Source organism: Hordeum vulgare, chromosome 7H (assembly GCF_904849725.1).
Source record: "Hordeum vulgare subsp. vulgare chromosome 7H, MorexV3_pseudomolecules_assembly, whole genome shotgun sequence".
NCBI lineage: Eukaryota > Viridiplantae > Streptophyta > Magnoliopsida > Poales > Poaceae > Hordeum > Hordeum vulgare.
Genome location: NC_058524.1, coordinates 376609347 through 376631380, shown reverse-complemented (window position 1 = coordinate 376631380; position 22034 = coordinate 376609347).

Here is a 22034-nt window from a genome sequence, read left to right as displayed (position 1 = left end):
GTCCTCTATGATTGATCCCCCCTCTTGGTAGGGCACCGTAAAAAGGCTCCAGATGGGCACACGGCAGAACAGAGACTTGCAGTGGCACAAAAAGTGTTACGGGTGGCTCTCTAGGGTTTAGGATATAAGTGAATTTACAGGACGAAGAAGTACGCCAGGAGGCAACCAAGGGGAGCACGAGGCAAGAGGGCGCGCCCTAGGCCCTGGCCGCTCCTTGTTGGCTAATGCCTCCCTTGTGAGGCTTGTGGCCTCATCCCAAAGCTTCCTGGTCTTCTTTTACTCCAGAAAAATTCAGCAAAAAGTTTCATGGCAATTGGACTTTGTTTGGTACTTTAACCTGAAATGCCAAAAACACGCAGAAAACAGGAACTCGCACTGGGGACTGGGTTAATAGGTTAGTTCTCAACAATAATAATAATTGGTGTATAAACTCCCAAAAAGAATCCTAGTATGATAATATAATAGCAAGGAACAATAAAAAATTATCCTAGAATGATAATATGATACGTTGGAGACATATGAGCATCCCCAAGCTTAATTCCTACTCGTCCTCAAGTAGGTAAATGATAAAAAAAATTATGTGACACGCTACCGAACTTGTAATCTTTTGCAGGTCTGACCACTGACAAATAATGAATTAATAAATATCAACATGGCAATGCTTATAAATATAAGCAACACAATCATCAAGTTTCAAAGCATGCAATCCTTAAAGATTGTTCACCCTCTATTCATTTTATCATAAAGGTATAACATGGCTCTGTCCTCACCACATAAATACAAATTTTCAGCACCACGGTGTTACGTCAGGCAATTGGATCGTACATTTTAACGCGCTTCACCTTTTTATTACTTGCGCAATATATGAGTGTGAACCATGTATATAGCATAAAGGTGGAATATAATATGTTGGTAGGTCTTAAAGGGCTGAAATTGGAGAAGAAAGTCTCGCATAAACAAGGAGTATCAATGGGCTATGGAGATGCCCATCAATAGATATCAATGCGAGGAGTAGGGATTTCCATGCAACGGATGCACTCGAGCTATAAGTGTATGAAATCTCGACAAGCTAAGTGGGTGCGCATCTAACTTCCTTGCTCATGAAGACCCCAGGCATTTGAGGAAGCCCTTCATCAGAATATACAAGCCAAGTTCTATAATGAAAAATTCCCACTAGCATATTGAAGTGACAAAACAAGAGACTCTCTACATGAAGAACATGGTGCCACTTCGATTCTCAAACTTAGTGAAAAGAACAGGATGCAAGAGCAACAGTTTTGAACAGTTTAACATGTTTGACAACAGAAATATCTATGATGCAAATCCTATATCTCTACTATTAAAGAATGATTTGTCGTTGTCATGATGGTTCAACCTGCACCCCCTCCTATCGCTAGCTATCGATACATCCTCCCATCACATCCTCCCACCGTTCTGCTTTAACCCTCCGAAAACCAGAGGTGGTTCAATCAACCTCTTCCTCCCACCTTCCATTAAAAATAAAGAGGAAAAAATTGCAGCAAAGTCGCGACCCACGCAGGCACGTTCCCATCGCCAACCGCCGCTCAAATGGGAGGAAAACTAGTTGCGATCATTTTCCCTTGTGTGATATCCACATCTGCTCTATTCTCTCTTAGAAACCCTATTCGAGCAAACGGAAGATCCATCAGGCCCAAAAGAGGCGATGCAGCAGGAGGATTCCGATTGGATCCAATGGTTCCTTACCCATCGTGATGCAGTAGGAGGGCTCCGATGTGATTTTATGGTGCCTTACCCGCCGTGATGGAGCAGGAGGGCTTCGATATGAACCAATGGTGCCTTGCCTGTGTCGTTGTGGGCAAGCGGTGTGCAGTTCACGTTCGAGATTGTCAAGTGGCTCATCGCCAAGAGACAAAGAGATCGTCGGTCCCAGCCACGGTGAGGGTGGTGCTGACTGCAGCCTCCCGCACCTCGACGTGATCATAGGCTTGGACGGCATCTCGACTTCAACAACTCTCCCTTGCGCTCATGCCCTCCAACTCCTCGGGTGCGCATACAATCTTACACTCGCCCTAGCCCCCCTTTACTATTCTGATTGCTCGGGCAACTATTTTTCCCCATAACATGCAGATGAGATCATGTGCAGAAAGCCTTCGAGCCAAGATGCAACTCTATTCAGAGATGATCAAAATCTACTATCCTGATTGCTTGGGCAACTATTTTTTCCCATAACCTGCAGATGAGATTATGTGCTAACGGCCTTCGAGACAAGATGCAGCTCTGTTCAGAGATGACTAGCATCTACTATTCTGATTGCTTGGGCAACTAATTTTCCCCATAACCTGCAGATGAGATCATGTGCTGACGGCCATTGAGCCAAGATGTACCTCTATTCAGATATGATCAGCATCTGCAAACTTGCATCCACATGCACAAGCGCTCCCACGAAGATTATCGAGGACAACTTTACGTGTATTTGCAGGATTCAACATCAAATAATTGTGGAGTGTGCGTGCAAAGTGGCCATTGTTGCTATAGTTTGCAATATATCCCTTTTTGAAGATTAGTATTAATCTTGTCAATTCATAGTAGCATATATCAAATGATGCCTTCATATTTTTTATTTCTTGATACGTCATGATGCCTTCATATTTTTTATTTCTTGATACGTCCACATGTATCTATAATTTCTGCTTGTTCCATGATCTTTTGGGTGACATTGTTACATGTTTTGCTACACATTTATATCAGTTTACACATATTTGGACTAACCTACTAACTCAGTGCGCCCAGTGCCAACTTCTGTGTGCTGATGTCTTTTTTGCAGGGGCTTTTACCCAATTTTCCGAAGCCCAAAAAAATCTAGAAAACTATATATAAAAAAATTAGTGAAACAGAAGCTTCGGGATCACCGAAGGAGGGACAGAGGGGGGCCAAGGGCCTCCCAGGCGGCCTGCTAGCATGGACAGGGCCCAGGCTGCGCCAGGGACCTCCTCTGGTCCCCTCCGTTGGCCTATATTTAGTGTTCCGTGCGGAAACTCTTGCAGACTTTCTGGAATCGCGATATTCTCCATCGTTCCACCGCCGCAGCGCTTCCAAGATCAGGAGCGGCAGGAGACCTCTTCCCGGCACCCTGCCGGAGGGAGGACTGACCTCCGGGAGCTTCTCCACCGCCATGGACTCTTCCTGGATGTGCCGTGAGTAGCTTCCCTTAGACCATGAGTCCATGACCAGTAGCTATGTGATGTATTCTCTCCAATCTTGTGCTTCAATGGTTAGTCCTTATGAGTTTCCCTACATGATCAAGGCATCTATGTAATTCTCTTGCTATTGCTATGCTCGGTTTGTTGGGATCCGATGGATTATGAGATTATGTTCAGATTTATACGAGTTATATATTTTATTATCCTTTTATGTTATGTTCCTTAGTGATTCTTGCATGTTCTCAGTTGCTTTTCATTGCTTTGGCCAAGTAGTAGATCGTAACTCCAAGAGGGAGCATTATGCATGATTGTGGGTTCGCGCCCCTTGATGTCTAGCTTGAGTGACAGAAACATGAGACTAGGGGATGTGCTTGTTGCCACCAAGGAGAAAACAATGGTGCTTGTGACCACGGTTGCAGGGATTGTTTACCTTACGCATAGTTCGTTAATGCAGCTGTCCATTGCTTTGAGTTTACACTTTGGGTGGGGCTCTCAACTTAATACCGGAGAGATGCTCTGGATAGATATCTCAAGGTGGGATATTAGTAAGTAGATGCTGATGAGTAAATGGTCTACTTGTCTTGGTGTATTGCCCATTACTATTGAACCTCATACTATCAAGGAGCATAATTAGCATTGCGGTGCGATCATAATTCTATCAATTGCCCAACTGTGATTTGTTTACCCTAGCATAGTTGTTTATTGTCTTTTGGGAGAGAGACATCACTAGTGAACATCATGTGACTCCGGTCCATATCACCATCATTGCTTACACCTCCATCATTTACCGCTTTCTTTACTTTTCCGTTGCCATCACTACTACCTTCCCGCTTGTGTGTTTGATCCTTTGCAAACTACAAGGCCAGAGAGACTGACAACCTCTCTATACTCGTTGGGAGCAAAGTTATTTGTTGGGTGTGCAGGTCCACGTCTTCTGCTAGCGTCAGGGTGGAAGACACCTACTTGTTGAGACTAGGAGTCCTCCTGGTTCGATAAACCTTACAGTCTCCGTGTAAGGGAAATTTGATGCTGACTACATCTCCACCTTCCACTTGGGGTCCAACGAGGGGTGAGTAGTATATACATCAACTCGTCATCAAGCGAATTCCTGGCGCCGTTGCCGGGGACTCCACTCTTCAAGATAGGAGAGTTGCACACTATCTTTTACCTTTGGTTTTTCTTCTTGTTAGTTTGCTTTCTAGTTTTTTGCTTTAGAGTCCTATACCAAAAACCACAAAAAATTTGGTTGCTTTCTTCTTGCTTGTTCCCGCTGCTATGGATTCCACTGAGAACACCAAGTTGGGTGACTTCACTAGTCACAACAACGATGAGTACACTTTCTCCTCTATTTCTCCAGTTACCACTAAGGTATTTTTACAAGTAAACCATGTGACTATACTAGTCATTATGGAGAATTATTCCCTTGGCATGGTTTCATCGGAAATCCACAAGATCTTTGGTTTGAAGTTGCTCCTAAACATCCCCAAACTTGGGAAGACGTCCAAACTCTTGTAATGGAGAGCAAATCAAACGTACAAGATGACACTACAATTTTACTTAATAGCAATATTATTGATTTTGACAATTGTAATCTCTCCGAAGTCATCACCTTTTTTTGCAAAGAATGGCTTTCTCCCACACTAGCACACTTAATATTGCCTTCACCGAGCATATTACCAATGCTCTTATCAAAGCTAGGGAGGATTAGCTCAAGCTAGAGACTTCTATTCCTAGGAATCTAGAAGATGGTTGGGATCCTATGGTCAAAATTAAATTGAATAATATCTCTTGCTTTGATTTGTGTGATGTTGGAGATAGTGCCTCCGTTATGCCCAAAAGAATGTATGATATCCTTGATTGGAAACCTTATGATCCATGTTCTTTTGGTGTTTGTCTTGTTGATTCTTCAATAAAGAAACCTTTAGAGAGAATTGATGATGTTATTATTATTGTCAATGATAATTATGTGCCCATTGATTTTCTTATTATGGACATTGAATGTGATCCTTCATGTCCAATTATTTTGGGACGTCCTTTTCTCCGCACTGTTGCTGCTATCATTGACATGCAAGAGGGAATTATTAAATTCCAATTTACTCTTAAAAATGGAATGGAACACTTCCCTAGAAAGAATATTAAGCTACCTTATGAGTCCGTTACACGGGCAAGCTATTCTTTTGGAGTTGATAACACTTGATCTTCTTGCATTATGCCTAGTGATACGTCCATTTTGCATCATGTTTTCATGTTGATATTTATCGCTTCTTGAGCTGTTATTTCACTTCACGATACAATTCTTATGCCTTTTCTCTCTTATTTTGCAAGGTTTACATGAAGAGGGAGAATGCCGGCAACTGGAATTCTGGCTTGAAAGTGGAGAAAAGTTGAGATACCTATTCTGCGCAACTCCAAACGCCGTCAAAATCAACGAGGATTTTTTTCCTGATTTATCAAAAATACTGGGCCGAAGAAGTGGCAGAGGGGTGCCAGGGGGTGCCCACAAGCCTGCACGGTGCGGCCACCCCCCCAGGCCGAGCCATGAGGGCTTGTGGGCAACCTGCTGGCCCACTTGCCCCCCTCTTTTGCTATATGAAGGGTTTCGTCCAGAAAAAAATCAAGGAGGATCTTTTTCGTGGATTCGCCACCGCCATGAGGCGGAACTTGAGCAGAACCAATCTAGAGCTCCGGCAGGACAATCCTGCCAGGGAAACTTCTCTCCCGGAGGGGGAAATCGTCGCCATCGTCATCACCAACACTCCTCTCATCGGAGGGTACTCTTCACCATCAACATCTTCATCAACACCATCTCATCTCCAAACCCTAGTTCATCACTTGTAACCAATCTCCATCTCGCGACTTCGATTGGTACTTGTATGGTTGCTAGTAGTGTTGATTACTCTTTGTAGTTGATGCTAGTTGGATTACTTGGGGGAAGAGTTTATGTTTAGATCCTTGATGCTACTCATTACCTCTCTGGTCATGGATATGATTATGCTTTGTGAGTAGTTACTTTTTTTCCTGAGGACATGGGATAAGTCATGCTAATAGTAGTCATGTGAATTTGGTATTCGTTCGGTAATTTGATATGTTGTATGTTGTTTTTCCTCTAGTGGTGTTATGTGAACATCAACTACATAACACTTCACCATTATTTGGGCCTAGAGGAACGCATTGGGAAGTAGTAAGTAGATGATTGGTTGCTAGAGTGACAGAAGCTTAAACCCTAGTTTATGTGTTACTTCGTAAGGGGCTGATTTGGATCCACTAGTTTAATGCTATGGTTAGACTTTGTCTTAATTCTTCTTTCGTAGTTGCGGATGCTTGCGAGAGGGGTTAATCATAAGTGGGATGCTTGTCCAAGTAAGGGCAGTACCCAAGCGCCGGTCCACCCACATATCAATCTATCAAAGTAACGAAGGCGAATCATATGAACATGATGAAAACTAGCGTGACAGAAATTCCCGTGTGTTCTCGAGAGTGTTTTTCCTCCTATAAGACTTTGTCCAGGCTTGTCCCTTGCTACAAAAGGAATTGGGCCACTTTTCTGCATGTTTTCTACTTTTGTTACTTGTTTCTTAGTACGAATCATCTCACCACACAATCACTTGTTACCGACAATTTCAGTGCGTGCAGATTTTACCTTGCTGAAAACCACTTGTTAGATCCTTTTGCTCCTCGTTGGGTTCGACACTCTTACTTATCGAAAGGACTATGATTGATCCCCTATACTTGTGGGTCATCAAGAGTCTTTTCTGGCGCCGTTGCCGGGGAGTGAAGCGCCTTTGGTAAGTGCAACTTGGTAAGGAAACATTCATATAGTGTGCTGAAATTTATTGTCACTTGTCACTATGGATACTAATCCTTTGAGGGGCTTGTTCGGGGTATCTTCACCTCGAACCGAAGCACGAAGAGTTGCTCCTCAACCTGCTCCACCTACTAGAAATATTTGCTTTGAATTTCCTTTGGGTATGCTTGAAAAACTGCTGGCTAATCCTTTTACAGGAGTGGAACATCACATCTAGACTTGCATCTAATCTATGTAGATGAAGTTTGTGGTTTATTTAAGCTTGCAGGTTTGCCTGAGGATGAGGTCAAGAAGGAGGTCTTTCCTTTATCTTTGAAGGATAAGGCATTGACATGGTATAGGCTATGTGATGACACTGGATCATGGGACTACAATTGGTTGAAATTGGAATTTCATCAAAAGTTTTATCCTATGCATTTCGTACATCGTGATCGGAATTATATTTATAATTTTTGGCCTCTTGAAAGAGAAAGCATCGCTCAAGCTTGGGGGAGGCTTAAATCAATGCTATATTCATGCCCCAATCATGAGCTCTCGAGAGAAATTATCATTCAGAACTTCTATGCTCAGCTTTCTCATGATGATCGCACCATGCTTGACACTTCTTGTACCGGTTCTTTTATGAAGAGAGATATTGACTTCAAATGGAATTTATTGGAGAGAAATAAACGCAACTCTGAAGATTGGGAGCTTGAATAAGGTAAGGAGTCAGGTAAGAATTTCATGTTTGATTGCGTTAAATCATTTGTTGAGACAAATACCTTTAGTGATTTTAGCGCTAAGTATGGACTTGACTCTGAGATAGTAGGTTCATTGTGTGAATCCTTTGCCGCTCATATTGATCTCCCCAAAGAGAATTGGTTTCAATATCGTCCTCCTTTAGAAGTCAATGTAGTTAAACCCACTCCAGTTGAAGAGAAAGTCATTGCCTATAATGATCCTGTTGTTCCCAGTGCTTACATTGAGAAACCACCTTTCCCTGTTAGGATAAAGGATCATTCTAAAGCTTCAACTGTGATACGTAGAGGCTATATTGGAACACCTACACCCCCTGAGCAAATTAGAGTTGAACCTAGAATTGCTATTATCAAAGATCTTCTGTCTGACGATGTTGAGGGACATAATATTCACTTCTGTGAAGATGCTGCTAGCATTGCTAAACCTCACATTAGAGACAAACATAGGCCTGTTGTTGGCATGCCTGTGGTTTCTGTTAAGATAGGAGATCATTGTTATCATGGTTTATGTGACATGGGTGCTAGTGTTAGTGCAATACCTCAATCCTTATACGATGAAATCAGAGATGAGATTGCACCTGTTGAGATAGGGCCTATTGATGTCACTATTCAACTTGCCAATAGAGATACTATCTGCCCTGTGGGAATTGTTAGGGATGTTGAAGTCTTGTGTGGTAAAACAAATTATCCTGCTGATTTCCTCGTTCTTGCTACTGCACAAGATAGCTTTTGCCCCATCATATTTGGTAGACCCTTTCTCAATACTGTCAATGCTCATATTGATTGTGAGAAGAAAACTGTCACTGTTGGCTTTGAAGGTGTGTCACATGAGTTCAATTTCTCTAAGTTTGGTACACCACCTCATGAAAAGGAGTTTCCTAGTAAGGATGAAACTATTGCCTTACCTTTTATTGTCGTCCCTCCTACTGATCCCTTAGAGCAATACTTGCTTGAGCATGAAAATGATATGCATATGGATGAAAGGGATGAGATAAATAGAGTTGTCTTAGAACAATATCTTATCCTTAAGAATAACTTAGCGCTAAAACAGTTGCCTAATACTCTTAAGTATGCCTATCTTGATGAAAGAGAGATATACCCTGTTATTATTAGTGCTAGCCTCTCAGAGCATGAAGAAAATAAGTTACTAAAAACTCTGAGGAAGCACCGTGCTGCTATTGGATATACTCTTGATGATATTAAGGGCATTAGTCCTACCCTATGCCAGCACAAGATTAAAACTGATCCTGACTTCAAACTAGTTGCTGATCATCAAAGGAGACTAAATCCTAAGATGAAAGAAGTAGTAAGAAAAGAAATACTAAAGCTCCTGGAAGTAGGTATCATTTATCCTGTTGCTCACAGCGATTGGGTGAGTCTGGTGCATTGCGTCCCTAAAAAGGGAGGCATTACCGTTGTCCCTAATGATAAGGATGAATTGATCCAACACAGGATTATTACTGGCTATAGGATGGTGATCGATTTTAGGAAATTGAATAAAGCCACTAGGAAAGATCATTACCCTTTGCCTTTTATCGACCAAATTCTAGAAAGGCAGTCCAAACACACACACTTCTGCTTTCTAGACGGATATTCTGGTTTCTCCCAAATACCAGTTGCACAATCTGATCAGGAGAAAACCACTTTCACATGCCCTTTCGGTACATTTGCTTATAGACGTATACCTTTTGGCCTATGTAATGCACCTTCCGCCTTTCAAAGATGTATGATGGCTATATTCTCTGACTTTTGTGAAAATATTGTCGAGGTTTTCATGGATGACTTTTCCGTTTACGGGTCTTCCTTTGATGATTGCCTCAGCAACCTTGATCGAGTCTTGCAGAGATGTAGAGACACCAATCTTGTCTTGAATTGGGAGAAGTGCCACTTTATGGTTAATGAAGGCATCGTCTTAGGACATAAAACTTCCGAAAGAGGTATTGAAGTTGATAAGGCTAAGGTTGATGCAATTGAGAAAATGCCATACCCAACAGATATCAAAGGGATAAGAAGTTTCCTTGGTCATGCTGGTTTCTATAGAAGATTCATCAAAGACTTCTCTAAGATTTCTAGGCCTCTTACCAATCTCTTGCAAAAGGATATTCCTTTTGTTTTTGACGATGAATGTGAGGAAGCTTTCGAAATACTTAAGAGGGCTTTGATAACTTCACCTATTGTTCAACCACCTGATTGGAACTTGCCTTTTGAGATCATGTGTGATGCTAGTGATTATGCTGTTGGTGCTATTCTAGGGCAAATAGTTGATAAGAAGTTGCATGTTATTCACTACGCTAGCAAAACTCTAGACAGTGCCCAAAGAAACTATGCCACTACGGAATAGGAGTTCTTAGCAGTTGTGTTTGCATGTGAAAAGTTCAGGTCTTACATAGTTGATTCCAAAGTCACTATTCACACTGATCATGCTGCTATTAAGTACCTCATGGAGAAGAAGGACGCTAAACCTAGACTTATCAGATGGGTTCGCTTGCTACAAGAATTTGATTTGCACGTTGTCGACAGAAAGGGTGATGATAACCCAGTAGCAGATAACTTGTCTAGGTTGGAGAACATTCTTGATGACCCACGACCTATTGATGATAGCTTTCCCGATGAGCAAGTGAATTTCATCAATGCTTCGCGTAGTGCACCGTGGTATGCTGATTATGAAAACTATATCGTTGACAAATACATACCAGCTAGTTGCTAGTACCAGCAAAATAAGAAATTCTTCTTTGACTCGAGACATTACTTTTGGGATGATCCCCACCTTTATAACGAAGGAGTAGATGGTGTTATTAGACGTTGTGTACCTAAACATGAACAGGGACAAATCCTACAGAAGTGTCACTCCGAGGCCTACGGAGGACACCATGCGGGAGATAGAACTGCACACAAGGTATTGCAATCAGGTTTCTATTGGCCCACTCTCTTCAAGGATGCCCGTAAGTTTGTCTTGTCTTGTGACGAATGTCAAAGAATAGGTAATGTTAGCAAACGTCAGTAAATGCCTATGAACTATTCACTTGTCATTGAACAATTTGATGTCTGGGGCTTTGATTATATGGGACCTTTTCCAAGGTCCAACAGGTATACTCATATCCTAGTTGCTGTTGATTACGTCACTAAGTGGGTAGAAGCTATCCCCACTAGTAGTGCTCATCACAACACCTCTATCAGGATGCTGAAAGAAGTTATCTTCCCTAGATTTGGAGTCCCTAGATATCTAATGATTGACGGTGGTTCACACTTCATTCATTGTGCTTTCCGTAAAACGCTTGCTAAGTACGATGTCAACCATGGAATTGCGTCTCCCTATCACCCTGAGTCCAGTGGTCAAGTAGAGCTAAGTAATAGAGAGATTAAGCTGATTCTGCAAAAGACTGTCAACGGGTCTAGAAAGAATTGGTCTAAGAAGCTCGATGATGCACTGTGGGCTTATAGAACTGCCTATAAGAATCCCATGGGCATGTCTCCGTACAAAATGGTGTATGGGAAAGCATGTCACTTACCTCTTGAGCTAGACCATAAAGCTTATTGGGCAATCAAAGAGCTCAACTTTGATTCGAAACTTTCCGGTGAGAAGAGGTTATTTGATATTAGCTCGCTTGATGAGTGGAGAACTCAGGCATATGAGAATGCCAAGCTGTTCAAAGAGAAGGTTAAGAGGTGGCATGATAAGAGGATACAAAAGCATGAGTTCAATGTAGGTGATTATGTCTTGCTATATAACTCTCGTTTAAGATTCTTTCTAAATGGGAAGGTCCCTACGTTGTTGAGGAAGTATATCGTTCCGGTGCTAACAAGATCAACAACATGGAAGGTAATTGTCTGAGAGTTGTAAATGGGCAAAGAATCAAGCATTATATCTCAGGTACTCCCATAAATGTTGACAACAATATCATCAATACCATAACTCCGAAAGAATACCTGAGGGATATTTATTAGCCTGTTTCAGACTCCGAAAACGAAGAGGTATGTGATTCGGTAAGAAAACAAAGTCCAAAACTTTTCTAGTAGGAAATTTTCTCCGTTTTGGAATATTTGAAAAAATACAAAAATTGGAAGTTGTCCGGAAAGTGCGCGAGGAGGCGACAAGCCTGCATGGCGCGGGCCAACCCCCTCGTCGCACCGTGAGGGCTTGTGCCCACCTCGTGCGCCTCCCGGACTCCGTTTTCATGCAGGGCACTCCTTCTGGTCTGGAAAAAATCATTATATATACTCCCGTTTGGTGTGACCCCTGCATCACGCAGATTTCCTCTGTTTTTCGTTTCGAGCCTGTTTTCTGCCGCGGATCTAGGTCAAGATGTCGTCCGAGGAATCTGTCAGGGAGAACAGCCTCTGTCAAATCTATGGAGAAGTTCATGCTGATCTGAAAAGGATGGAGGTCATGGAGGCTAAGGAGAGGCTACCTAAAGAAACCAAGGGCAAAGCTAAGGAGAAGGATCAGGCATGGGACGAAGTGCAATCTGTTCTCAACAAGGAAGAAGTTGAAGAAGTGGATTTCCTCCAACCCTACCTCCACCTACTATCTCCATCTTTGATTGAACTCTTGATGTTTTGTGAAACAACTCATGCTCGCAATACTTGTCTCACTCGTGAAGTTGTTTTGCTGGAAAAACATATCGCACATCTCCAAGGTATAAATCAAAGATTAATGGCCCTCTTGGATTCAAAGATTGCAACAACTCCTCCACCTTCACCACCAAAAGAAGACAACTGAGCATGGGCATGGGCAACCCCCTTGGCTTGTGCCAAGCTTGGGGGAGTTGCCCCGGTATCGTATCACCATCACATCTTTTGCCTTTACCTTTGTTTTAGTTTTCCTTTGCAGTTTTCTTTTTCTCTAGTAGTTTCAAAAGTCTTAGTGTTTTAGTCTTGATTTTTGCTTTGTGTCACCCCCCCCCGATGTATTCGAGCTCGTGAGCCATATAATAAAAAGTGTCTTAGTTGAAAGGATTTGCCTCTTGCCTTGATCAAAAGAGTGAGAATAGAACAAAAGCATGAAAGATCATGTAATGATCTTATGGGAAGTGATGGCTTCACATATAAAGGGAATGAGGATTGAAACTTGTTGAGGGTAGGCAAACGTAGACCTTGGTCATGGTTGCAATTAATAGGAAGTGATAAAGAAGGAGAGGTTCACATATAAATATATCATCTCTGACACCATCTATGATTGTGAACACTCAATAAACTATTACATGCCTAGAAGTAGATGTTGGACAAGTAAGACAACATAATGAATTGTGATTGCTTGGCTCTGAACAATGTTATATGATTAGAGATCCCATAGCATGTGACGATTGCTTCCACCTCACATTAGCCAAATCTCCGGCACTAAGTAGAGATACTACTTGTGCATCCATAAACCATCAACCCAGTTTTGCAATGAGAGTCCACCGTACCTACCTATGGATTGAATAAGATCCCTCAAGTAAGTTGTCATCGGTGCAAGCAATAAAAATTGCTCTCTAATATGTAAGATCTATTAGAGTGTGGAAAATAAGCTTTATACGAACCTGTGATGAGGAAGACATAAAAGCGACAGACTGCATAATAAAGTTCTTTATCACATGAGGCAATATAAAGTGACGTTCCTCCGCACTAAGAGGACACGCATCCAAACCTCAAAAGCGCATGACAACCTCTGCTTCCCTCTGCGAAGAGCCTATCTTGTACCTTTACTTTTTTCCCTTGAAAGAGTCATGGTGATCTTCACCAATTCCTTGTTTCGCCTTTATCTTGGCTAATGTCATATGCTTGGGAAAGATCTATATTCATATGTCTACTTTGAGGTAAGTATTCATGAATTATTATTGTTGACATTACCCTTGAGGTAAGCAGTTGGGAGGCAAAACTGTAAGCCCCTATCTTTCTCTGTGTCTAGCTCAAACTTTGATCTCATGAGTACCACGTGAGTTGTAGCAATTGTAGAGAACGAAAGAATGATTGAATATGTGGATTTGCTTTACAAGCTCTTATTTGACTCTTTATGATGTTGTGATAAATTGCAATTGCTTCAATGACTAAAGGCTATCGGTTGTTACTTCTCGGTAAGGTTCTCGATCCATGCTTTACTTTGTGAAGGAATTATCACTTTAGCATGAGTGATTATATGTTGGTATTGCTGTTCTGATCTTGATCATGATGCATGCATGTTCAAATCTTATTTTGTCGACACCTCTCTCCCTAAACATGTAGACATATTTATTGAGCTAGGCTTTCGCTTGAGAACAAGCGAGGTCTAAGCTTGGGGAAGTTGATACGTCCATTTTGCATCATGTTTTCATGTTGATATTTATCGCTTCTTGGGTTGTTATTTCACTTCACAATACAATTCTTATGCCTTTTCTCTCTTATTTTGCAAGGTTTACATGAAGCCGACAACTAAAAATTCTGGCCTGAAAGTGGAGCAAAGTTGAGATACCTATTCTGCGCAACTCCAAACGCCGTAAATATCAACGAGGATTTTTTTCCTGATTTATCAAAAATACTGAGCCGAAGAAGTGGCACAGGGGCGCCAGGGGGTGCCCACAAGCCTGCACGGCGCGGCCACCTCCCCCAGGCCACGCCATGAGGGCTTGTGGGCAACCTGTTGGCCCACTTTCCCCCCCTCTTTTGCTATATGAAGGGTTTCATCGAGAAAAAAATCAAGGAGGAGCTTTTTCGTGGATTCGCCGCCACCACGAGGCCGAACTTGAGCAGAACCAATCTAGAGCTCTTGCAGGATGATCCTGCCGGGGAAACTTCCCTCCGAAGGGGGAAATTGCGCCATCGTCATCACCAACACTCCTCTCATCGGAGGGGACTCGTCACCATCAACATCTTCATCAGCACCATCTCATCTCCAAACCCTAGTTCATCACTTGTAACCAATCTCCATCTCAAGATTCCGATTGGTACATGTAAGGTTGGTAGTAGTTTTGATTACTCTTTGTAGTTGATGCTAGTTAGATTACTTGGTGGAAGAGTTTATGTTCAGATCCCTGATGCTACTCATTACCTCTATGGTGATGGATATGATTATGCTTTGTGAGTAGTTACTTTTGTTCCTGAGGACATGGGATAAGTCATGCTAATAGTAGTCATGTGAATTTGGTATTCGTTCGGTAATTTGATATGTTGTATGTTGTTTTTCCTCTAGTGGTGTTATGTGAACGTCGACTACATAACAATTCACCATTATTTGGGCCTAGAGGAAGGCATTGGGAAGTAGTAAGTAGATGATGGGTTGCTAGAGTGACAGAAGCTTAAACCCTAGTTTATGCGTTACTTCGTAAGGGGCTGATTTGGATCCACTAGTTTAATGCTATGGTTAGACTTTGTCTTAATTCTTCTTTCGTAGCTGCCGATGCTTGCGAGAGGGGTTAATCATAAGTGGGATGCTTGTCCAAGTAAGGTCAGTACCCAAGCACCGGTCCACCCACATATCAAACTATCAATGTAACGAACGCGAATCATATGAACATGATGAAAACTAGCATGACAGAAAATCCCGTGTGTCCCCGGGAGCGTTTTTCCTCCTATAAGACTTTGTCCAGGCTTATCCCTTGCTACAAAAGGGATTGGGCCACTTTACAGCACCGTTGCTACTTTTGTTACTTGTTGCTTGCTACGAATCATCTCACCACACAATCACTTGTTACCGACAATTTCAGTTCCTGCATATTTTACCTTGCCGAAAACCACTTGTCAGATCCTTCTGCTCTTCGTTGGGTTCGACACTCTTACTTATCAAAAGGACTACGATTGATCCCCTATACTTGTGGGTCATCACCTAGCTCAAAGGCATAAAAGAAAGCGCTTGTTGGGAGGCAACCCAATATGTTTTTACTTTCTGTTTTAGTGGTCTTGATGTGTGTTACTACTGTAGCAACATCATTGTATCTTTATTTTTCAGCTTTGTGCCAAGTTATAGCCTCCGATTGCAAGAAGGTTCAAAAGTTGTGACATGTTGTCCAGAAACATATTATGTCTACTTGACGGAAAAATTCGCTAAAAATCACAAGATCATCTTTTTGATCTGAATTGTTTTGAAAGCATGCTCTATATAATGGTATTTCTGTCATCCGTTCTGATTTTATTGATTTGAGTTGCAGAAGTGCCCTGAATAAATTATTTACTACATGTTGTTCTGTTTTCACAGATTCTGCCATGTTTTGTGGTTTCATTGTTTTGCGAATCCTAAGCTTGCTTTTTATTTGCAAAAACCCTTTGTCATTCATGAGATTCAGTAGCGTTTCGTGATAATCTTTATTTCCAGCAGGTATTGAATTGTTTTATTAAGGGAACTAACTACTCTAATCAGCTTATGATGAGTTTTGTATGAAGGGAGTTTTCAAGTATTGCGATGGGAGAGATGATGAAAGAAGATAAAGGAGTGTCAAACGCTCAAGCTTGGGCATGCCCCCATGCACCCCAAGAAATATTGAATGAGACTCAAGCGTCTAAGCTTGGGCATACCACTGTGCATCCCCTTCTCTATCAACAATCATCAGGTCGTCCATCTCCGTAATATATTTTTATCACTTCATATGATATGTGATATCCTTGGAGCGTCCCGCTATTTTCCTTTTAGTTTGTTTTAGTTTTGTTTGCTGGTCATAACAAGTCGGAACCTAGCCTACCTTTTTTGGGAGAGACACACGCCCCATTCCACTCTAGAACACAACATAGCTTTTCATGCTTATCTTTTTTGTGTGTTCTTCATCTTTTCGTAGCTACTGTCATGCTTAGCTCTTAGTTTTCATGCTTATGTTTTTAAGAGCTCTTACTTAGGTTGATTTTGGAACTCTCTTTAGTTATCATGCTTATCTTGTTTAGAGAGTTGGTTTGTTGCACTGAGTTGTGTGTCTTGCATAAGTAGGTAACCGAGGTTGCTATTTAAGTATAGTAGTAACTTGCAATAGTTTTGAGGTATTGATTTGAGTAATGTTTGGACTATTGGTGCCCAGAGCTTGAGCCTATTAGTCATAGGTGTCATATTTTGGGAAATCCGTGTGTTTTTTAAAAACTAAAAATTAGTTCAGAACTCTAGCTACTAAATTGATCGCTAACCTCTAGAGGGGTTGGAATATATAGAGTACCCTCACGTTACCATGAATCGAGAATGCGCAAGGATAACCAAACCCCCAAACATTCCTCCTCAGGGTACTTGTCTTTTCGTGAATTTCCTAACTAGATAGAGAGTTACCGATAATAAGTGTATGAGTTCTTCGGACTAATGTGAGTATTTGATTGTTGGCACTTCCACCATCCATATTTTGCTAGCATCTTCGGTATCGTGCATTGCCTTTTCTCACATTGAGAGTTGGTGCAAACTACGCCGGTGCATCCAAACCCATGACATGATACACCCTGTCATACATAAGCCTCATTATATCTTTCCTCAAAACAGCCACCATACCTACCTATTAAGGCATTTCCATAGCCTTTCCAAGATACATTAACATGTAACATCCATCATCTCATGAATTGATATTCATGTCATACATGCTTTTTCTTGATCATAGAGCCACATGCTAGTTGGGCCTTGCCCTCATTACTGCTACATGACGCGCTAGTATCATTGCATATCCTGCTACACTGGCAGAGGCATACATTTGCATACATCATGATAGTTTTCACTTGTCTTTATGTTGAGTACTTCTTATAAAGTGTGATGATTTTTCTTTCCATTCATGTAAACTATAGGGTGTTGCCCTTAAGTGAGGAACAGATCCCAAAGAGGACAAGTGAGAGATAAAAAGAAAGAGCCAAAGAGGCACAAAAAAAGATAAAAATAAAAAGAAATAGAAAGAGAGAAAGGGGCAACACTACTATTCCTTTTGAAAGATCCACATTCGTACTCCATTACTATATTGGTACTACATAGAGATTATCATTCATGCATAACTATGTGGGAATCCTTACACTATAGAACTTGATTTGCATATTCCAATGATGAGCCTCCTCAAATGAGCTCTAGGTCTTCAGGAGCAAACAAGTTGGATGCACCCCACTAGTTCCATTGGAGATCTTGCCTTAGCTCAAATGTGCATCCGTTAGATGGCAATCCCTACTCCTCACATCATATCTATCATTTGGCTCTCTCTCGCCTATGGTTGTCCTCATTGGTGTGAGCATTTCACACCTTTTTGTCTTCCTTCCCCATCATTATTCTATTTGCCATCCTAAGTGCCCACATATCTTGCTTACGCTCATTCATTTCATGAGTGCTCAAAAACGAAAGGGAGAGGATCATTTTGACTTGTGCCTCACTAGTGGTCTGGGATGAGACAAAATAAGATTCCAAAGGAGACTAAATGTGAGGTTTAGTAGATTGAGATCTCAATTAAAAAAATATTTTATATCTGAACCCATCTCCCACTTCTTGCACGCAAACACCATTTGGAGACATTCGAGTCACGGACAGCGAGAGCTCTTGCACCTTTATGTTCTTACTTTGCTAAATTCAATACAAGATATAGACTCTTGCTTGTTATTGTCTTGAATTGAATTGCATATCTCACTTGCTTTACTTTGAAGTTCTTATATGTGTGTTAGCATGTCACCATAGAAATTGTTGTGCTATCATTTATCTACTCGAGGACGAGCAAAAATTAAGCATGGGGATGTTGATAGGTCCCAAACGTATCTATAATTTCTTCTTGTTCCATGATCTTTTGGGTTAAATTGTTACATGTTTTGCTACACTTTTATATCATTTTACACATATTTGGACTAACCTACTAACTCAGTGCACCTAGTACCAATTTCTGTTTGCTGATTTCTTTTCTGCAGGGGCTTTTACCTACTTTTCCGAAGCCCTAAAAATCCAAAAAAATATATAAAAAAATCAGCAAAATAGAAGCTTCAGGATCACCGAAGGAGGGCCAGAAGGGGCCAGGGCCCAGGCTGCACCACGAGGTTGCCTGGGTGGGCTCCACCTCCTCTGGTGCCCCTCCTTTGTCCTATATTTAGTGTTCCGTGAGGAAACCCTCGCAGACTTTTTGGAATCACGAATTGCTCCATCGTTCCACCGCCGCAGCGCTTCCATGATCGGGAGTGTCAGGATACCTCTTCCCGGCACCCTGCCGGAGGGAGGATTGACCTCCGGGAGCTTCTCCACCGCCATGGACGCTTCCCTATGTGCCGTGAGTAGTTTCACTTGGACCATGAGTCCATGACCAGTAGCTATGTGATGTATTCTCTCCAATCTTGTGCTTCAATGGTTAGTCCTTGTGAGCTGCCCTACATGATCAAGGCATCTATGTAATTGTTTTGCTATTGCTATGCTCGGTTTGTTGGGATCCGATGGATTATGATATTTTGTTCAAGTTGTTATGAGTTATATATTTGATTATCGTTTATATTTTGTTCATTACTGATTCTTGCATGTTATCCGTTGCTTTTTATTGCTTTGGCCAAGTAGTAGATCGTAACTCCAAGAGGGAGCGTCATGCATGATTGTGGGTTCGGGCCCCTCGATGTCTAGCTTGAGTGACAAAAACATGAGACTAGGGGATGTGCTTGTTGCCATCAGGGAGAAAACAACGGTGCTTGTAACCACGGTTGCAAGGATTGTTTACCTTACGCATAGTTCGTTAATACAGTTCTCCGTTGCTTTGAGTTTACACTTTTGGTGGGGCTCGCAACTTAATACCAGAGAGATGTTCTGGATAGATATCTCAAGGTGGATGCTTAGTAAGTAGATGTTGATGAATAAACGGTCTACTTGTCTTGTCGTATTTCCCATTACTATTGAACCGCAAACTATCAAGGAGCATAATTAGCATTGCGGTGCGATCATAATTCTGTCAATTGCCCAAGTGTGATTTGTTTACCCTAGCATAGTTATTTATCGTATTTCGGGAGAGAGACATCACTAGTGAACCTCATGTGACTCCGGTCCATATCAACATCATTTCTTACACCTCCATCATTTGTCGCTTTCTTTACTTTTCCGTTGCAATCACTATTACCTTCCCGCTTGTGTTTTGATCCTTTGCAAACTACAAGGTCGGAGAGATTGACAACCTTTGTCAATTTTTGTACTCGTTGGGAGAAAAGTTATTTGATGTGTGTCCAGGTCCACGTCTTCTGCTAGCGCTAGGGTGGAAGACACGTACTTGTTGATCCTAGGAGACCTCTTGGTTTGATAAACCTTACAGTCTCCGTGTAAGGGAAATTTGCTGCTAACTACATCTCCACCTTCCGTTTGGGGTCCAACGAGGGGCGGGAAGTATATACATCAACTCGTCATCAATTCTGAAGTGATAATTATATCTTGTCTGCATGGTCGGGTTTATTCAAATCCAAGCAATGGGTGCTGCCCTCTGAGCCAGTGAAAATAGAGGTGCACCTAAGGTTGAGTCCCACAAGAATATCATCAACTCTCAACACATATGAGTCGGTCGTTCTCCATGTGGCGAGTGGTCAGCTAACCAGCTACAGGCAATGTGCTGATCTCACCTGGTGCTGTGAGATACTAATATTCTTACATTGCATTTTGAGATTTGTTTTACTTGTTATCATTGAAATATGCTTGGATGGTATAAATTCATGAGGATTAACAATACCCTATTAGATAAATTCTACATTCAGTTAGAATGACTATTTATGTGTACTTAAACATGCTACTGAATCTCGATCCAGACTTGAGTTATTTGTTTATATATTTTGGACGTTGAATCATAGCATGGGCCAGGAAGTTGATGATTGCTTGTCTAGAATTTGTGACTGATTCAGATTGTCCCACTCACTTTCTTCTCTCACACAACTCCTCCATACTGTAAACATCTTGTACATGCCCCTATTTGATCAACATATTTAGGTAGGTATGTCTAGAATTGTTTCCAGCTTCTATGGACTCATATTATGAGAAATCAGACCAATGTTGGTGAGTAAGAAGTTTCAGGTTTCTTTTCCAATTTTACTAATGGTTGTTATGATCTCGGTGGACCTGTCGATGGAGATAACTGGGGTGTCATCGTCCTTGCTGACACTTCCAGATTCCATCACATAGAGAAAGGACACATATTGGTTGCTATCTATGACTCACTTATGTGCTAGAGGGTCTACTTTCATTTTTGGGCCAAGCAGGGTTTATTATCACAGGAGCGCACGTTTGCCGCCTTAGCCTACTTCGACAAAGACGGCAAGGGATACACAACCGTTGAGGGGTAGAATAGGCCTCTCGGAAGAACACCATACAAGTTGTCATCGGTATCAACACATCATCGGGAAGGTCAACAATAACAACATGCGTATGTTTATTCATTGCAGTCTTTGCCTCAAAATAATTAATTGGTTTCAGTTAATTCCATTCATTAGTCTGTATTATTTCGTTAATGATTATAAATCTGAAATCCAAATTGACCATGCGTCCTGGATATATAATACATTTGATTAGGCTGATTGAATCGATGACGGGGAGTTCGTAGTGATGGTGAAGAAGGGGATCATCGGGAACAGAAGGTTGACCCATAGGCAGAACTCCGACGTCATCATTCTCCATGGAGCGGATGTCCTCAGTTGCATCATGCCTCCTCCGGCAATCTATCACCTTTGTGCTAATTGCATGTCATATGCTTGGCGTTTAATCGATCTGGGTTATGAAGAATAAAGAAGATTAATCATACTATACTTGTTTTATACAAGGTAGCTCCCCACATTATTTATTTACTCTACAAGATATGGACGTGAAGAGAGTGAATGTTGTGGTACCAGTAAGAACTCATGTTGCTTTAATGATTATATCTTCTGGCTGAATTTTTCATATACATTACTTGTCTATGTTCTTGTTATGCTATAGATGATACAATATTAATAACCTAAGTCATTATTCATGGTCGTGTAAACTGGTGGAGATAAGATTTTTTTGTATCCATATGATATTTAATTTGACATCTTTTTAGCTGCTACTTTTGTATTACTACTCGATTATGGTTCCATGAAAAACTGAATTTTCTTTTTGTGGGAATTTTTGATTCATTGATAAATTGTCATCAAAATCATGATGGAGGTAGTACTGTCATCAACACTTTCTATCCAAGTTCAGAACCATTCGTGAAGGTTTGGATTGTTCTTTAGACCGAGTTAAATTCAAGAGACAAAATTACCGAAAGTTCTTCATTTTATATTTGTGAGTTTGCATTTTTTTTTATTATACCATTTCAATGATTTGCCCATCAGCCCATGTACCATACCTCATTTAAGAATTTTATTTGTAAAAACTTGAAGCACAAATGGCACCGTCAAGTAGATGCAACTTGTACATTCTTTTCAATCCAACGATGCAGATCATCCCCACGTCTAAAGTAAGCACAT